This window comes from Aotus nancymaae, unplaced genomic scaffold, assembly GCF_030222135.1.
Source record: "Aotus nancymaae isolate 86718 unplaced genomic scaffold, 86718_ANA_hifiasm-v0.15.2.pri h1tg000088l, whole genome shotgun sequence".
Taxonomy (NCBI): domain Eukaryota; kingdom Metazoa; phylum Chordata; class Mammalia; order Primates; family Aotidae; genus Aotus; species Aotus nancymaae.
In genome coordinates this window covers 6,596,382-6,610,539 of record NW_026988503.1, presented here as the reverse complement: position 1 = coordinate 6,610,539, position 14,158 = coordinate 6,596,382, and the positions used below count along the sequence as shown (strand labels likewise).

Sequence of the window (14,158 nt, the reverse complement as noted above, 5' to 3'; positions counted from 1 at the left end):
AGTCACATGTTTGTTTTCATGTTTATTTTAAACACTTTACAAATTACTGAGAATAAAACAAATCATCTTCTATAGCAGTATATAAGTTAATATTCAGTGGAATTGAAAATATCCTGCTATCTATTTTTAGGTATCTCAGATTATCATGGTTTTAGTATCCTAAAATCTATTGGAAAATCATTATTGAAAGTCTGCTATAGAAATATTAATAAGATGTTTAGTTAATTTATATTCCTAAATAAAACAAGTAGCTATATCTGTGTCATTCTTCTCCTCTCAATTGTTTAAATGGACTATCTAGTATTTAGACTTTGTTTGTTTCTAATACCACATTTTAAAGATAACCTCAAGTTATACTGAATTTCATATCCCAGTGAAAAAGAGATTATTCAGTTGTATTTGTTTTGTCATGATCATTAATTCATAAGGGTGCCAAAAAGATGCAGGAATGCTTAAGTTTCTATTTTGGTTGTTGTGATGACGAGATTTTATGATATGGTTTGGCTGTGTCCCCACCCAAGTCTTATCTTGAATTGTAGTTATAATCCCCATGTGTCACGGGAGAGACCCGGTGGGAGGTAATTGAACCATGAAGCCAGTTACCCCCATGCTGTTCTTGTGATAGTGAGTGAAATCTCATGAGATCTGATGTTATAAGGGGCTTTTCCCCCTTTGCTCAGCACATTTCCTTCCTGCTGCCATGTGAAGAAGGACATGTTTGCTTACCCTTCTGTGGGTTTCCTGAGGCATCTCCAGCCATGCACAACTGTGCGTCAATTAAACCTCTTTTTTTTTAAATTAATTACCCTGTCTCTGGCAGTTCTTAATAGCAACGTGGGAACAGACAATACATCTCACCACTAATAAAATAGACAATGTGTTAATTTACAAAGTTTTAGGTCGTATTCATGTCTAAGATAATGGATATAGTGACTTGATTCATGGCTAGGATTGACTGTCATTTTTCTGCACATTTTTTTCTCCAGATTGTATAAAGAGTGTGCAGCATTGCATTGAAATCAAAGAGCATAATCCACCCCAACTCCAAAATGCAAACACATGCACATACACAACTAAACATTTATTTTACTAATTTACATGCTTTTGTAGTTGAGACAAGATTAGTTATTATTACAGAGATGGGATAGTACAGCAGCTGAGCATCATTCATTGAATAAGTAAATTTTATATCAGTCATGCAAATGAGCTATGCTGATGCCTGGCAGAAACCAAAAGACAATTATAGCCCATAAACTTTGATACAGTCCATAGTTGAAGAAAAAAACAATTCCAAGCTTGTTACCATCTGAAATTTCAAATAACCTTTAAGAGAAAAAAATGTGTAAGTATTTAACTCTATATGCAATATACTAGACATAGTTACTTATTCATGGGTCAAATTATGGAAATAATTTAAATATGTAACATAATCATAACTGCTTATGTTTGAATACATTTTTATATTAATATTTTAATAATTGTGTAGCTTGTAGGCTATATATGTCAAGGAATTTTATCTTGCATTAGGCACAATGGAAAAGATAAATATTGAGAATAATAGTAGAGACTATAACAGACAATGATGGCTATGCCAATAAGTTACAATTTAATGAGAAGATGAGAGCTGAACTGAGATCCAAATGATTCAGGTAAGTGATAATTAGGAGGAGGAGTTTATCAGGCAGAAATAACTGCAAGTGAAAGTCATCTGAGGCAAGGATTCTCGTGGATTTTAGAAGAATTTGGAGACAGCCAATACAAAGGGAACAAGGACATTGAGATGGAGGATCCACATATATAAATAAACTTTTAAAATCATCCTAGAAAACTGTATAGGAAATTATTAAAAACCTAGTTATCACTAAAAACAGAAAAAATACACATATTCTACTTTATAAAATTTTTTGTATATTATTTTGCTAAAAGAGAAAAAGCCAAAGTCATTTAATGGAATCATGTTGAAAGTAAATTTAGAGTTAAATTATTCCTTTACAATTCATCATATGCAGATGAATTTCCTTTTTATTATTTACTTTCTTGGGACTAACCAATGTGTAAGATTCCATTTTAGCATTAGAGTCTTGAAAAAAACTCTGCATTCATCCAATCCAAATACTTCCTCTCTAACCTTTGAAAAATGAGGAAACCAAAGACCAGATGGTTCCAGTGATTTGTCCTAGGTCAAAACAAGCTGTACTAGGAAAGGCTCTAGAAGTAACATCATCAGAGCACTCAGGCAGTATGTGTTTTTCTACCGCAACACAGGCAAATCTGTTACGGAAACACTCAAGAGGTAGAAAAACGAAGTTGGTTTGGAAATGTAGATTATAGCTACCTTAAAAGCATCTGACAATTTTCATGAGTACATAAATGTCTGACTTAAGTAATTCTTAAAGCAACTCTAGTAGATGGCAAATGTTATTCCAGCCATTTTTAAAGAAATACATGGTGAACGATTTCCCTGTTTTATCTTACAGTTAAGTGGAATCTGACGTAGTAAAGAGATTTCCTGGATCCTAGTCTAATATTTGATAAAGTTACAATTTTATTTCCATCTATTTTCATAAAATTTTGAATGTTATAACTTGGTATATTTATTTATATAATGTAAATAAAAGATATATAAATTATAGCAAGATCTATCTAATTATGGGCATTTGTTTCTTGTCTGTTTAGTTGCTATTTATTAGAATGCAATACTCAGGATGAGTACTTTTATAAAAAGTAGCTTTTCAATAGAATAAAATATTTTTCATAGGATTATCTCAGTGAAAATAAGAGTGAGTTTGTGACACTGGGGCCCACCTGAAGGTGGAGGCTGGGAGAAATGGGAGGAGCAAAAACAACACAAAAAACTATTGGATGCTAGGCTTAGCACCTGGGTCACGAAACAGTCTGTATAACATACCCCCGTGACATTAATTTACCTGTGTAAGAAACCTGCACATGTACCCCTGAACATAAAAGTTTTTTTTTAATGACTCAGCTTATGAAGTAAAGTTTTATGATTACTGTTGCCAGAGCACACACGTAACTTGTGTTTTAATTTGAGAATATTTTTAAAGCCATCTGCAGCATCTCTAGTAATTCTGAGAATGTAATCAGTTCCCAGTTAGCTTCTCAAAAACGGATAAAGTAAAACAGTGAATAATCCAAAGAATATTTCTATTCTAATTGGCTAATTACTTTTATATTTTCTCTTTCTTTTTACTTTTTTCACACTCGTTTTTTCATGAATTGGAAATGAAAACTTTTTTTTAGTGACCCAACCCGAATGGATAGTAGAGGGAAACAAAGCATTCTTTCATTGTAAGTAATCTGCAAATTTCATTCTACAAAGTAACTTTTTATTTTTTTAATTAAAAATTTTTTTATGTGCCAAATGCCTAATCTCATTTATTATTTTTAATCATTTTTCTTCTGTAACTTTTGTTTTATTTTAAGTTCTGGGGTACATGTGCAGGATATGCAGGTTTTTTTCATACATAACACCTTGTCACCTAAGGTTTAAGCCTAGCATCTGTTAGCTATTCTTCCTGATGCTCTCCTTCCCCGTCTCTTTGACAGGCCCCAGTGTGTGTTGTTCCTCATGATGTGTCCATGTGTCATCATTCAGCTACCACTTATAAGTAAGAACATGTGGTATTTGATTTTCTGTTTCTGCATTAGTTTGCTGAGGATTTATGGCTGAGGATAATGAGGATAATGGCTTCCAGTTCCATCCATGTCCTTGCAAAGGGCATGATCTCATATCTTTGTATGGCTGCATAATATTCCATGGTATATATATCACATTTTATTTATCCAGTCTATGATTGATAGGCATTTGAGTTGATTTCATGTCTTTGCTATTGGGCACAGTGCTGCAATGAACATATGGGTCCATGTATCTTTATAATAGAATGGTGTGCAGTCCTTTGGGTGTATACCCAGTAATGGGATTGCTGGGTCAAATGGTATTTCTGTTTCTAGATTTTTGAGGAATCACCACACCATCTTCCACATCGTTGAACTAATTTACATTCCCATCAGCAGTGTAAAAGTGTTCATTTTTCTCCACAATCTCACCAGCATCTAGATTGTTTCTTGACATTTTAATAATCACCATTCTGACTGGCATGAGATAGTATCTCATGTGGTTTTGATTTGCATTTTTCTAATGATCAGTGATGTTGAGCTTTTTTCATGTTTGTTGGCCGCATGAATGTCTTCTTTAGAAAAGTGTCTGCTCATGCAAAGTGACTTTTTATATATTGATAACTTTTTCTTCTAAAGGTAATGACAACACTGAGCAGAATCATTAGCACTTAAAGAAAGAAAATAATCTCATAGGAATCAGAAAATACTCTATTAAAAACAATAGGGCATCTTTTCTCCCTTGGTTACTTAATATGTAATTTTAATGTAAATATATATATATGAAGAAGCATGTATATGCTACTTTAGCTCTATCTCTGTCTGTTGTAGGATTGCATTATTAAGTCTGACAGGATTACCATTCATGTTAATCTGCAGTTCTGTGTCAATTTTTAAATTTGCATATGTGTGAAAACTTACAGAAAGTTATAGAAATATGGTAGATATTTGGCTGACAACAACAAAAAACCCACCTCAAACTGTCCTAAACAAATAAAGCACAAAACCCAAAAATAAGTGGGCTCTCATACTAGAAAGGTCATGATATACAAGCTTCATCAGATATTCTGCTTGATTTCTCTTTCATTTTCTAGGTTCTTCTTTGCTTTTTCTTAAGATGTATCCTCTGGCTGAGTTCCTCATAGTAGTGCATGCAAGTGTTACAAAATTTCTTGAGCTCACATGCTCACATAGCTACCTGGAACCATCAAGCACAAGTCCCAGGCTTCCCTCTAATTGGACCAATTTGTTCATTGACTCACTCTGATATAATTCCTGATGTCTAAGGAATACCATGTGCAGATTGGCTTAAATTAGGTTGTATCCCTGTCCTCAAACCAACCATTGTACAAGGAAGGAATATTATTATATGGATTGGTAAAGCATCCAGGGGCCCCCTTTGGAGACAGGAGTGAAGTCGTCTTTTCTAAACTCTGAGAATGTGTGATGTACAGAAATACCAAATCCTACAATGTATCTTGTTAAAAAAAAGTAAGAAACAAACAAAAGTATATTTATAATGAGAATGAATGTAGGGAATTTTTTAAAATGTTGATTAAAATGTCATTTATATCATGGATATATATATTATATACTTTTATGTATTTCAATTACTATAAAGACTATATTATGTTAACTTCATCATGAAGTTAAAATGATTGTACAAATGAACTTATTCTCTTATTACTCAATACTTTTTATAAATACAATTTTTAATAATTGCAAATTTTCACATTATTCATGAATAACGTTCACAGAGTTTAACATTATTATTGTAGTTAATATAGAATATAGTTATTCTACATCATATTTGATATTTATACTAGAGAAAGCTTGATACAGGAGTATTGGAAGTGTGCTTTTTGATATAAGTTCTCCAAATTAAAACAGGATAATAGTTATATTTTGCTTAATAAATCTGCAAGATTCTTTTTGGGTCCTATTTAACTGGTGGCAGCAATAGGATTTCCAAAAGGTTTATTAATTAAGCCAAGAAATATTTATTGAACCCACCATATCCAACTTATCATCCAAAACATTGTGAACAGAAAAAAAAAGTCTCTTTGCTTTCACTACCCATTCTAGTGGAGAGGGGCAAAAAATAAACAAATAAACAAGTAAAGAATTAGCATGTCAACCATTTTTAAGTACCATAAAATAATAAATAAATAAAGTAAGTGGATGAAAGTCAGCGTTGTGGGTACAAATGTGGATTAGGTAAGTAACATACATGATGGAATATTATGCATCCATGAAAAAAAATGAGATCATGTCCTTTGCAGCAATATGTATGTAACAGGGTGCCATTATATCCTAAGCAAACTAACATAGGAACAGAAAACCAAATATTGGATATTCTCACTTATAAGTGGGAGTAGAGCTTAACATATGCACATAAAGAAGGGAACATCAGACATTGTGGCCTACTTGAAGGTGGTTGGTTGGAGGACAGAGAGGATTGAAAAATTATCTATTGGGTACTATGCTTATTACCTGAGTGACAAAATAACATACACACCAAACCTTCAATAAACACAATTTACCTAGATAGCAAACCTGCATATATAACCTTGAACCTAAAATTAAAGTTAAAGAGAAGGACTTTCTTGTAAAGTGAAATTTGAACAGAGACCAAAAATGGGAAGAAGCAGGCCAAGAAAATCTTCAGCTCTTGTGGAAGGGTTGTTGGGGTACTGGTGGAAATGATCAAGGTTTAGAGAACATAAATGTAATGGCCCAAATCAGGTGCTTGTTGGTTTCTTTCAGAAACAAAGAGAGAATTAGGGAAGAATGTAAGAGTGGAGATGAGAGTCAGCAGGGACTGGATCATGGACCACCTTGTATGATGTACATAGGCAGACTTTAGACTTTAGACTTCAGTCTCAAAAGAGAAGCTACTGCAGAATATTGAGCATAAAGATAACATTCTCTGACATATTTTGGAAGGACTGTCTGGGTTTCCAGATTGAGAATAGGCTATGAGTTGGGAGAGTGCTTTATGCTTTGTACTCATATAGTCTTGGCTTTCAGTGTGGCAGTCACTATTTTAGCAATTACCTGAATTACCTCATTTAATTCTGCCAACAATCCTATGAAGTAAATGCTGCTTTTGGCCCCAATTTACACATTAGTCAATGAGGCTGAGAGTAAATCTGGTGCTAAAGGAGTAGAGTTAGGAGTGACAATTGAGATGTGCTTGTTGGGGACTACAGCACCTGAACTTGTAACCTTGGTGTGATCTTTTCTCAGGTCCCATTCATCCTCTCCTACACAGCTAATTAGGACCTGGTTAAAAGTATAGTGGCCAAAGGTAGTGCAAATTTAATTAACCAACAAGATAACTGAATTATTTTAATAAATACTTATTTTTTGAAAAGCATTTTAAAAATAAAACAAATCAGAAGAACCTATACATACAATTATGATTGCTTTCATTAGTTTAAGACTGTTTAGTTCTTAGAACATAGTAAATGTGGGAAAACAGAAAACTTAAATTAGGAAACAAACTGTTTACCTGTAGTCAAATAACATAAAGTTAAACATAAATATATAACTGCAGCTACAAGCAACGTAGACAATAAATGGCTTATGGCATCTAGATCATGCTGAAAAGTAGAAAGTGAGATATATAGAGAAAGCTAATAAAATATTTTTATCTACATTTTCCTAAATATAAATTTAAATACAATTGTTAGATTGTGTTATTTAAGCCAGTGACCATAGTCTATGGTCTAATTTCTCTTGACTAATTTATTCCTTGCAACAAAGACCTGGAGAGAAAATCACCATGATGCTCATGCCTGCCCAGTCCTCTTTCAATGATGAATAAATACTTTTTTGTCTCACTTCAGGGTTGCAATTGCAAACATGTAATGAATGGTGGAAGAGTTGGGAGATAGATAGGTAGATACGCTCTCCCATGTTTTTATAAATACATACACGCATTTGTGTGTGAATGATTATATAGGTATATATAATATACGTTTGTGTGTGTTTGTCATACGTGTAGTGTAGTGTAAAACAGGTTATGTGATTATTGTGCCAAAAATATCTTTTATTGAATATAAAATAATTTTTTTATCAGAGAAATTTTTCACATGAATTATTTTAAGTTGAAGAACACATATATGCTTTTGCTTTGAAAAACTATATTGCCTGTCTTCAGAAATATATGTTTATGCCCAGATACACCACTTATAATTAAAATGTCAGTAGTGTCTAAGGTATTTAGTCTGTGAATAATTTTATGTGGTCTTTATTTTCTTTCTTTCTGTTGACTCTCACTTGCAGAGTTTGGATGGCATTTTTGGTGTAATTGCTAATGTTGACAATAAGACTAATTACACACACACGTGCGCATGCACACACACACACACACACACACACACACACCCATATCTGAAAGCATCCTTTCCAGAAGGCATTTTTAAAATACAAATAAAGAAATTGAAATGGACTAGATGTGAATGGATTTACATTCTTCTAATTAAATATTTAGACAACATATTCATGTAAAAAATCAAAAAGCAAGGGAGAGATACAGCATAAGGACTAGCACACAGTAACACTGAATAAATAGACTAATAATTTTTTAGTGCTTGTAAGATCTCATTCAAACCTTTCAACAATCTATAAGGTCAGTATTATTATTTTCCTTTTAAAAATGAGAAAAATGGTTAATTTGCCCAGAGGATTTTAAACATAAATCTTTCTGACCTCAAAGTTATGACCTTCAAACCAAATAATTAAATATAATTATGTGAATAATGGAAGCACATTTTTAGGAAATTAAAAAGTTGTATAGAGATGCCAGTTGACTTGTCATATGCAAAATAATACAGCAATGAAGTTAAATTTCCTGAGTAAGAATGGGCGAAAACAGCAAAATCATTTGTTTCCTAACTATGAGCTTCTACGTTAAGTGGGATTCCCCTGTAGGTGAACTGCCTTATTTCTCAGAACTTTTATAAACATTTTGCTTGACAAACATAAATAAACTTTGTATTCCTAATAACATCTTCAAATTTTAAGTCTTACTGAAAATTTTACTCGTGAAGTCATGGAACATAGAGGAAATTTAAATGTATGTCAAAACCAAGAATTAACATTATTATTTTGAAAAATACATTTATAAAATAATTCTGTTTGAAATTAAGAAACAAATGTTGCCAAAAAGATTCAAGAATCTAGATGTTGTTTTCTCTGTTTTTCAGAATCTCTGCTTAAAGAATATGGAGTCACTGTTTGTTTACAAGGCAAAGTTTCAGGGGAGTGGTAGCCTGAGCAAGTTAGTTTTGACAGAGGTGCCAGAAATTATCTAAGACATTTCTGAGAGGAAGACTTGATAGACGGGATGAGGAGGTGGAGTGATCCTCATTCCAGGGGAGCCTGGGGTAGGTAGGGCCTGAAGACAGCTTTCACATATATAACAAATTTAACCACAGCAGAGAAGGCTATTTTTAGTCCTACCTTTATAACCAAATATTGGATTATAATCAAGCTCTTATATTCAAATAGTTGCCTATATCTACTTTTCAGATTTGGTGTAATTATGACTTTTTAGTGTTTCTTGGCAGTCCATTCTGTAGCAAAATGTATGTTTTATAGGATCTGATATACGAGATTGATTATTGTATTAGGCCATTTTTGCATTGCTTAGGTATTGCTATAAAGAAATACCCAAGACTGGGTAATTTATAAAGAAAAGAGGTTTAACTGGCTCAAGTACTCACTGCAGGCTATACAGCTTCTAGGGAGGCTTCAGATAACTTTTACTCATGGTAGAAGGTAAAGCAAGAGCAGGCACTTCTCATGGTGAAAATAGGAGCAAGAGAGAGAGAGAGTGGGGCAGGGGTGCCCCATGCTTTTAAATGACCAGATCTCGGGAGAACTCACTATCGTGAAGACAGCATCAAGCCATGAGGGATCTGCCCCCATGATCCAAACACTTCCCATCAGGCCCTACCTCCAGCATTGGTGATTATAATTCAACATGAGATTTGAGCAGTCGATCAATATCCAAACAATATCAATTACTTAATTTTATACTTGTGTTATTGGGAAAATAAGTTACCATTGAAGTAATTTTCTGTTATACATTTTACCTGTATCATAAACTTTAGGGTTATGTTAATTTTCAACTTTTGCTCTTTAGTATTTAATAATATTTTATGTATTTAATAACATTTTCAATAAGCATTATTTTAAGTATTTAATGTTTGCCATTGACATGAGAAATCAGAAAGTGTATAAACATAGGTTGCATTCAATAAGTAAAGAACTTTACCTTATAGAATAGCATGAGTTCAATTAATTAGGTAATAAGAAAGAAAATTTTCTTTTTGCTAGAAATTGTATAATTAATAGAATCTAATAAGATGTAAAACTTCAATAAGTTTAAATTTAATCAAGTTTTAGATAAGTAATTAGTAAGTAATGAAAAATTAAATCCTTCATGTTTTCTTTTAGTATAAATGAAGTATCTTTTACTTTTTTATGCTTAGTCTTATTTTACCATATTCTGGAAATATTTTTATAAGCAGCATATATTCTATTTATTTGTGTATTCTTTTAATAGATATAATGTGCAGAATATGGTACACGTTTAAAATAGACTGTTTATGGCAAAACACACAGAGCTTACTTCAATAAGCACTGCACAAAGGCTGACTACGATAAAATAAATATAGCTTATAAAACAGCTTGGAATCAGCATGTGTGTTTTAATGTATTTTTTGTTTATTTTGTTGTAGATTTATACTAAAGTTTACTGTAATGCTCTTTACTAAAAAGATTTAGCTAGAAGATTTGTTTCTTTGACAAACATTTATAAGCTCCTACTGGGTGCCAAATACTAGGCAAGGAGTAGGATATAAAATAGAAAAAAAAAGGAATAAACAAAACTTTTATGAATCTTAAAAATTAGTGATTGATAAAATTTTAAATAAGTGAGACTGCAAAGGAATGTATTATTATAAATTGTGATAAGGATTATAATAGGAAAATAAAAATACATGAGAAAGGATGAAGGGATCAACTTTATATCATATCAAGAAGTGTTTTGTAGGAAGTAATATTCAAATTGTGATCTGAAGGACATATAAAAATTTCTAGAACATAGGGGTGAGATTAAATTGGTTAGAAACTGTAGAAGTTGACCAAAATAATAAATCTTATCTGATTTTAGATGAAAAACAATTTTACATAGAGGAGTGCATAATCCCATTATACCCTTACAAGATTACCTTGCGTGTCTTGTGGGAAATGGACTTAGACTTGGATGGAGTCATTTGTGTGTATGTGTATGTATAAGAATATGTGGTATGATGAAGATCATCTCTTGATGGATTTAATGGGGCTGGTGAGGGAGATAGAGGCTTTAAGAATATTCCAGTTTGGGAACATGAGCAAATGCAAACGAGTGTTGCCTTTATTGAGATCAAGAAGTGAGAAAAGGAACAAGTTGATGGAAGGATCAGAAGTGATAGATAGATAGATAGATAGATAGATAGATAGATAGATAGATAGATAATTTAAGTTAGTAAGTTAGTGTCATTGCCACATAAATGATATTTAAAACAATGGGAATAAAATATGTTGCCTTGAGAAAAGAAAATAAGTATTCAGCACTGAGCCATGAGGAATTTCAGCAGTCAGTAGTTTGAGAATTAGATAGGGAAAAAGAGAAAACAGTGGAGGGTTAGGAGAAGGTAACTAGCAGATGGTAGAGTCAGCAAAGCTAGAGAGGAAAAAGAGAGGGATAGGAAGGAGGCAAAAAAGGAGAGAGATTTAAGTATGATATGTTCTGTCAAATTGTGTAAAATGAGCATAGAAAAGAGTTTGTGATTTGACAGACACAGAGGTTATTGGTGGTTTTAGAAATGTAGTATTTGGAGTTGTAAGGGGGGTATGATTGGAATACGTGGCTCTTTCAAGAATTTTGGACATGAGTGAGAGATGAGAAATTAGATATTTGAAGGAGATGTGGATTCGGTTGTGTTTATCTTAAAATGAGATTCACTATAAGATGTTTGTATATTGTAATATTTCATTAGATAGGAATGCTGAAGATTCAGGAGAAAGAAGTCTTTAAGAAAACATAAATTGGAAGGGAATGGCTTCTAGAACACAGATGGTTAGATGAATTTTTAATAGGAAGAGAGATACCTTCACTGCTTTAATAAATAAGATAATAGAAACAATATATTCAGAACCATGTAGAGTTACAGACTTTGGATAAAATATGAAGGAGTTTCAAATGTCTTCTATTTTCTCAATGAAATGTGATGCAAGATTTCATTGGAATTTAACGAGGGCATTCAGTTACTACAGTAATGGAAAGACATACTATGAGAAAGTTTGCCTAGGCTCCACCTTTGTGTGCATTCCAAGTCAGTAACACTAAAAGAAGTAAAAACTGCAAAGTTTTTATTTCATTTTTATCTTGGATTTAACCTCTTTGCTCTGATACTGATACTTTATCTGAAATCAACACTTACAACTTGTCAAACCAAAACAAAACATCATGTCTTTCTTTGCTACCCATATATGGATATTCAGCATTAGAATAAAATACAATTTTGTGTTGTTCCTTATAAATAAAATGTATTTTCTTTATAAATACAAATGTATATGATTTTTGGCCTTAATAACTTCATGTACATATATACCTATGTAACTGTATATAAGTGTATATATGATATTTGGCCTTAATAAATTCATATGTATGCATCTATACATATACATATATGTTCATACATTCATATTCATATATATACATATAAACATACACACATTTATGTACATATATGTGAAGTTATTAAGGCCAAAAATCATATACATTTGCATACAGTTACATATGTATATGTATTCTTATAGAATGACATATATATTATACATTTATATATAATCTATATTCTTATAGAAGATAATCAGTAGCTTAAAATAAGAAAAGAAGCAATCCATATATAAATCCATATATAAATCCATGTATAAATCTCTGATCTGTAATTCACATACTTTTACAAAAGAAGTCTGAATAATTATATTTTGTAGTCTATGTAGAAAAACTAAAATAGGAGCATATGTGAATGTCTCATAGTACATTTTACTTTTTAAACACATATATCTGCACAATGGTTACCTTAAAGAAACTTGTAAAATAGCATGCTATGGAATAGTATCTACTTTTCCTGCAGTCATGCAGAAATTGCAATCGCTTTTATTTTGCAGATGGATAATCCTAAGCAAGGAGAAAAATCAGTTTTTTTTTTCATATTTGGTTTGCAGAGTTAATTTACCCTAAATACCTTACAAGATCTATCTGAAAATTATCATTTAAATTGGATCCTAAATTTCAGCATCTGAACATAATTCGCCTGTTTTTGTATGGTCGGTGACAGCAACTATAACAGCAACAACAACAAAACTCCAAACTAACAAAAATTATAATGCAAGACAATAACAAACAATCAGTAACTGAATCTCTATACATTGAAAACATCATTTCTATATCTGATAAATTAATCTTTCATATGTTTAATTAAATGGTTGAACGTTTTAGTGTTTCTTTTCACTTATGAAAGGGCTTTAAAGGATTTTAAAGGATACAACAGGTATGAAAGCAATATTTAGCAAATTTTCACTTGTCTGCATTATCTGCTTCCTCTAAATATTACATTTTTGCCTTTAAAATCAACATTCCTTTAATTGCCTCATAGCTATTTTCTATCCAAAATCTGATGGGATAGAGCATTTCCAGTGAGGAGATCAGATTTTACCAGAAGCACCATTTCCCAGCACTCTTTTCTGGTAGAAGCTGGGTTCCTGGTGGAAATGATGCTGCTACTAGGATGATCTGAAGTACTCTGGAGAGAGACCTTCTGCTCAGTTACCATTCAAGCTGGAACCTGCTATGACAGTTGTCAACAGTGCCCTTTCTGATGTCTCCCAGTTGTGTTCCACTTAGAATAAGTACTTAAAGAGACACCTGCTAGGAAAGCCAGAATAGAGAAGCTGCATGATTCTGGCAAACATATGTAGACAATAATATCCCTTTCCTACCTTGGGCAATAACTTAATAAAGCCTTTAAGACAACAGAATCTTAAGTAGTCATCCTTTCTGTTGTTGATGAGAAGGAGGGATATGGATACCAGCATCAAAACTTTCTTTGTGTGCCTACAGCTGTGATCTGGGCACTACCACATTATCCTGCTGCTATGACTCTCCAGCCATATGCTTCCGTTTATAGTACAGCCTATGATTCAGACTGCAATGCTTGTGAAATTGGCATAAAGGCTGTCATCACTGTACTCTATACACCCTGCAAGCCAGATTTTTCTTCTTCCCATGAAAATTAGACAAGATCCACCAAATGTCAAGCATATAGATGGTATATATTCTAAATATATAAAGGTGTACCATTCAAGAGGAGCAAAATATTATTTATTAGTTATCACCTAGGGAGAAGTATAAAGACAATCTATTAACAGAAAGAGAAATAAAGTGACCCAACCCAAACCT

The 14,158-nt window shown here is 32.4% G+C and overlaps 1 protein-coding gene and 1 long non-coding RNA gene across 7 annotated transcripts in view; one reads left to right on the top strand and one right to left on the bottom strand.

The window, feature by feature from the left end:
- The window catches only part of PCDH9 (protocadherin 9), a 926,664-nt gene that overhangs the window by 238,210 nt on the left and 674,296 nt on the right, over positions 1–14,158 (top strand). The window lies entirely within an intron of this gene.
- On the bottom strand, positions 1,067–13,840 carry LOC105710489 (uncharacterized). The gene is made up of 3 exons (XR_001105803.3): positions 13,699–13,840; positions 12,779–12,877; positions 1,067–1,323 (listed from the first exon to the last, which is right to left on the bottom strand). It is a non-coding gene; the product is annotated as an uncharacterized LOC105710489 (long non-coding RNA).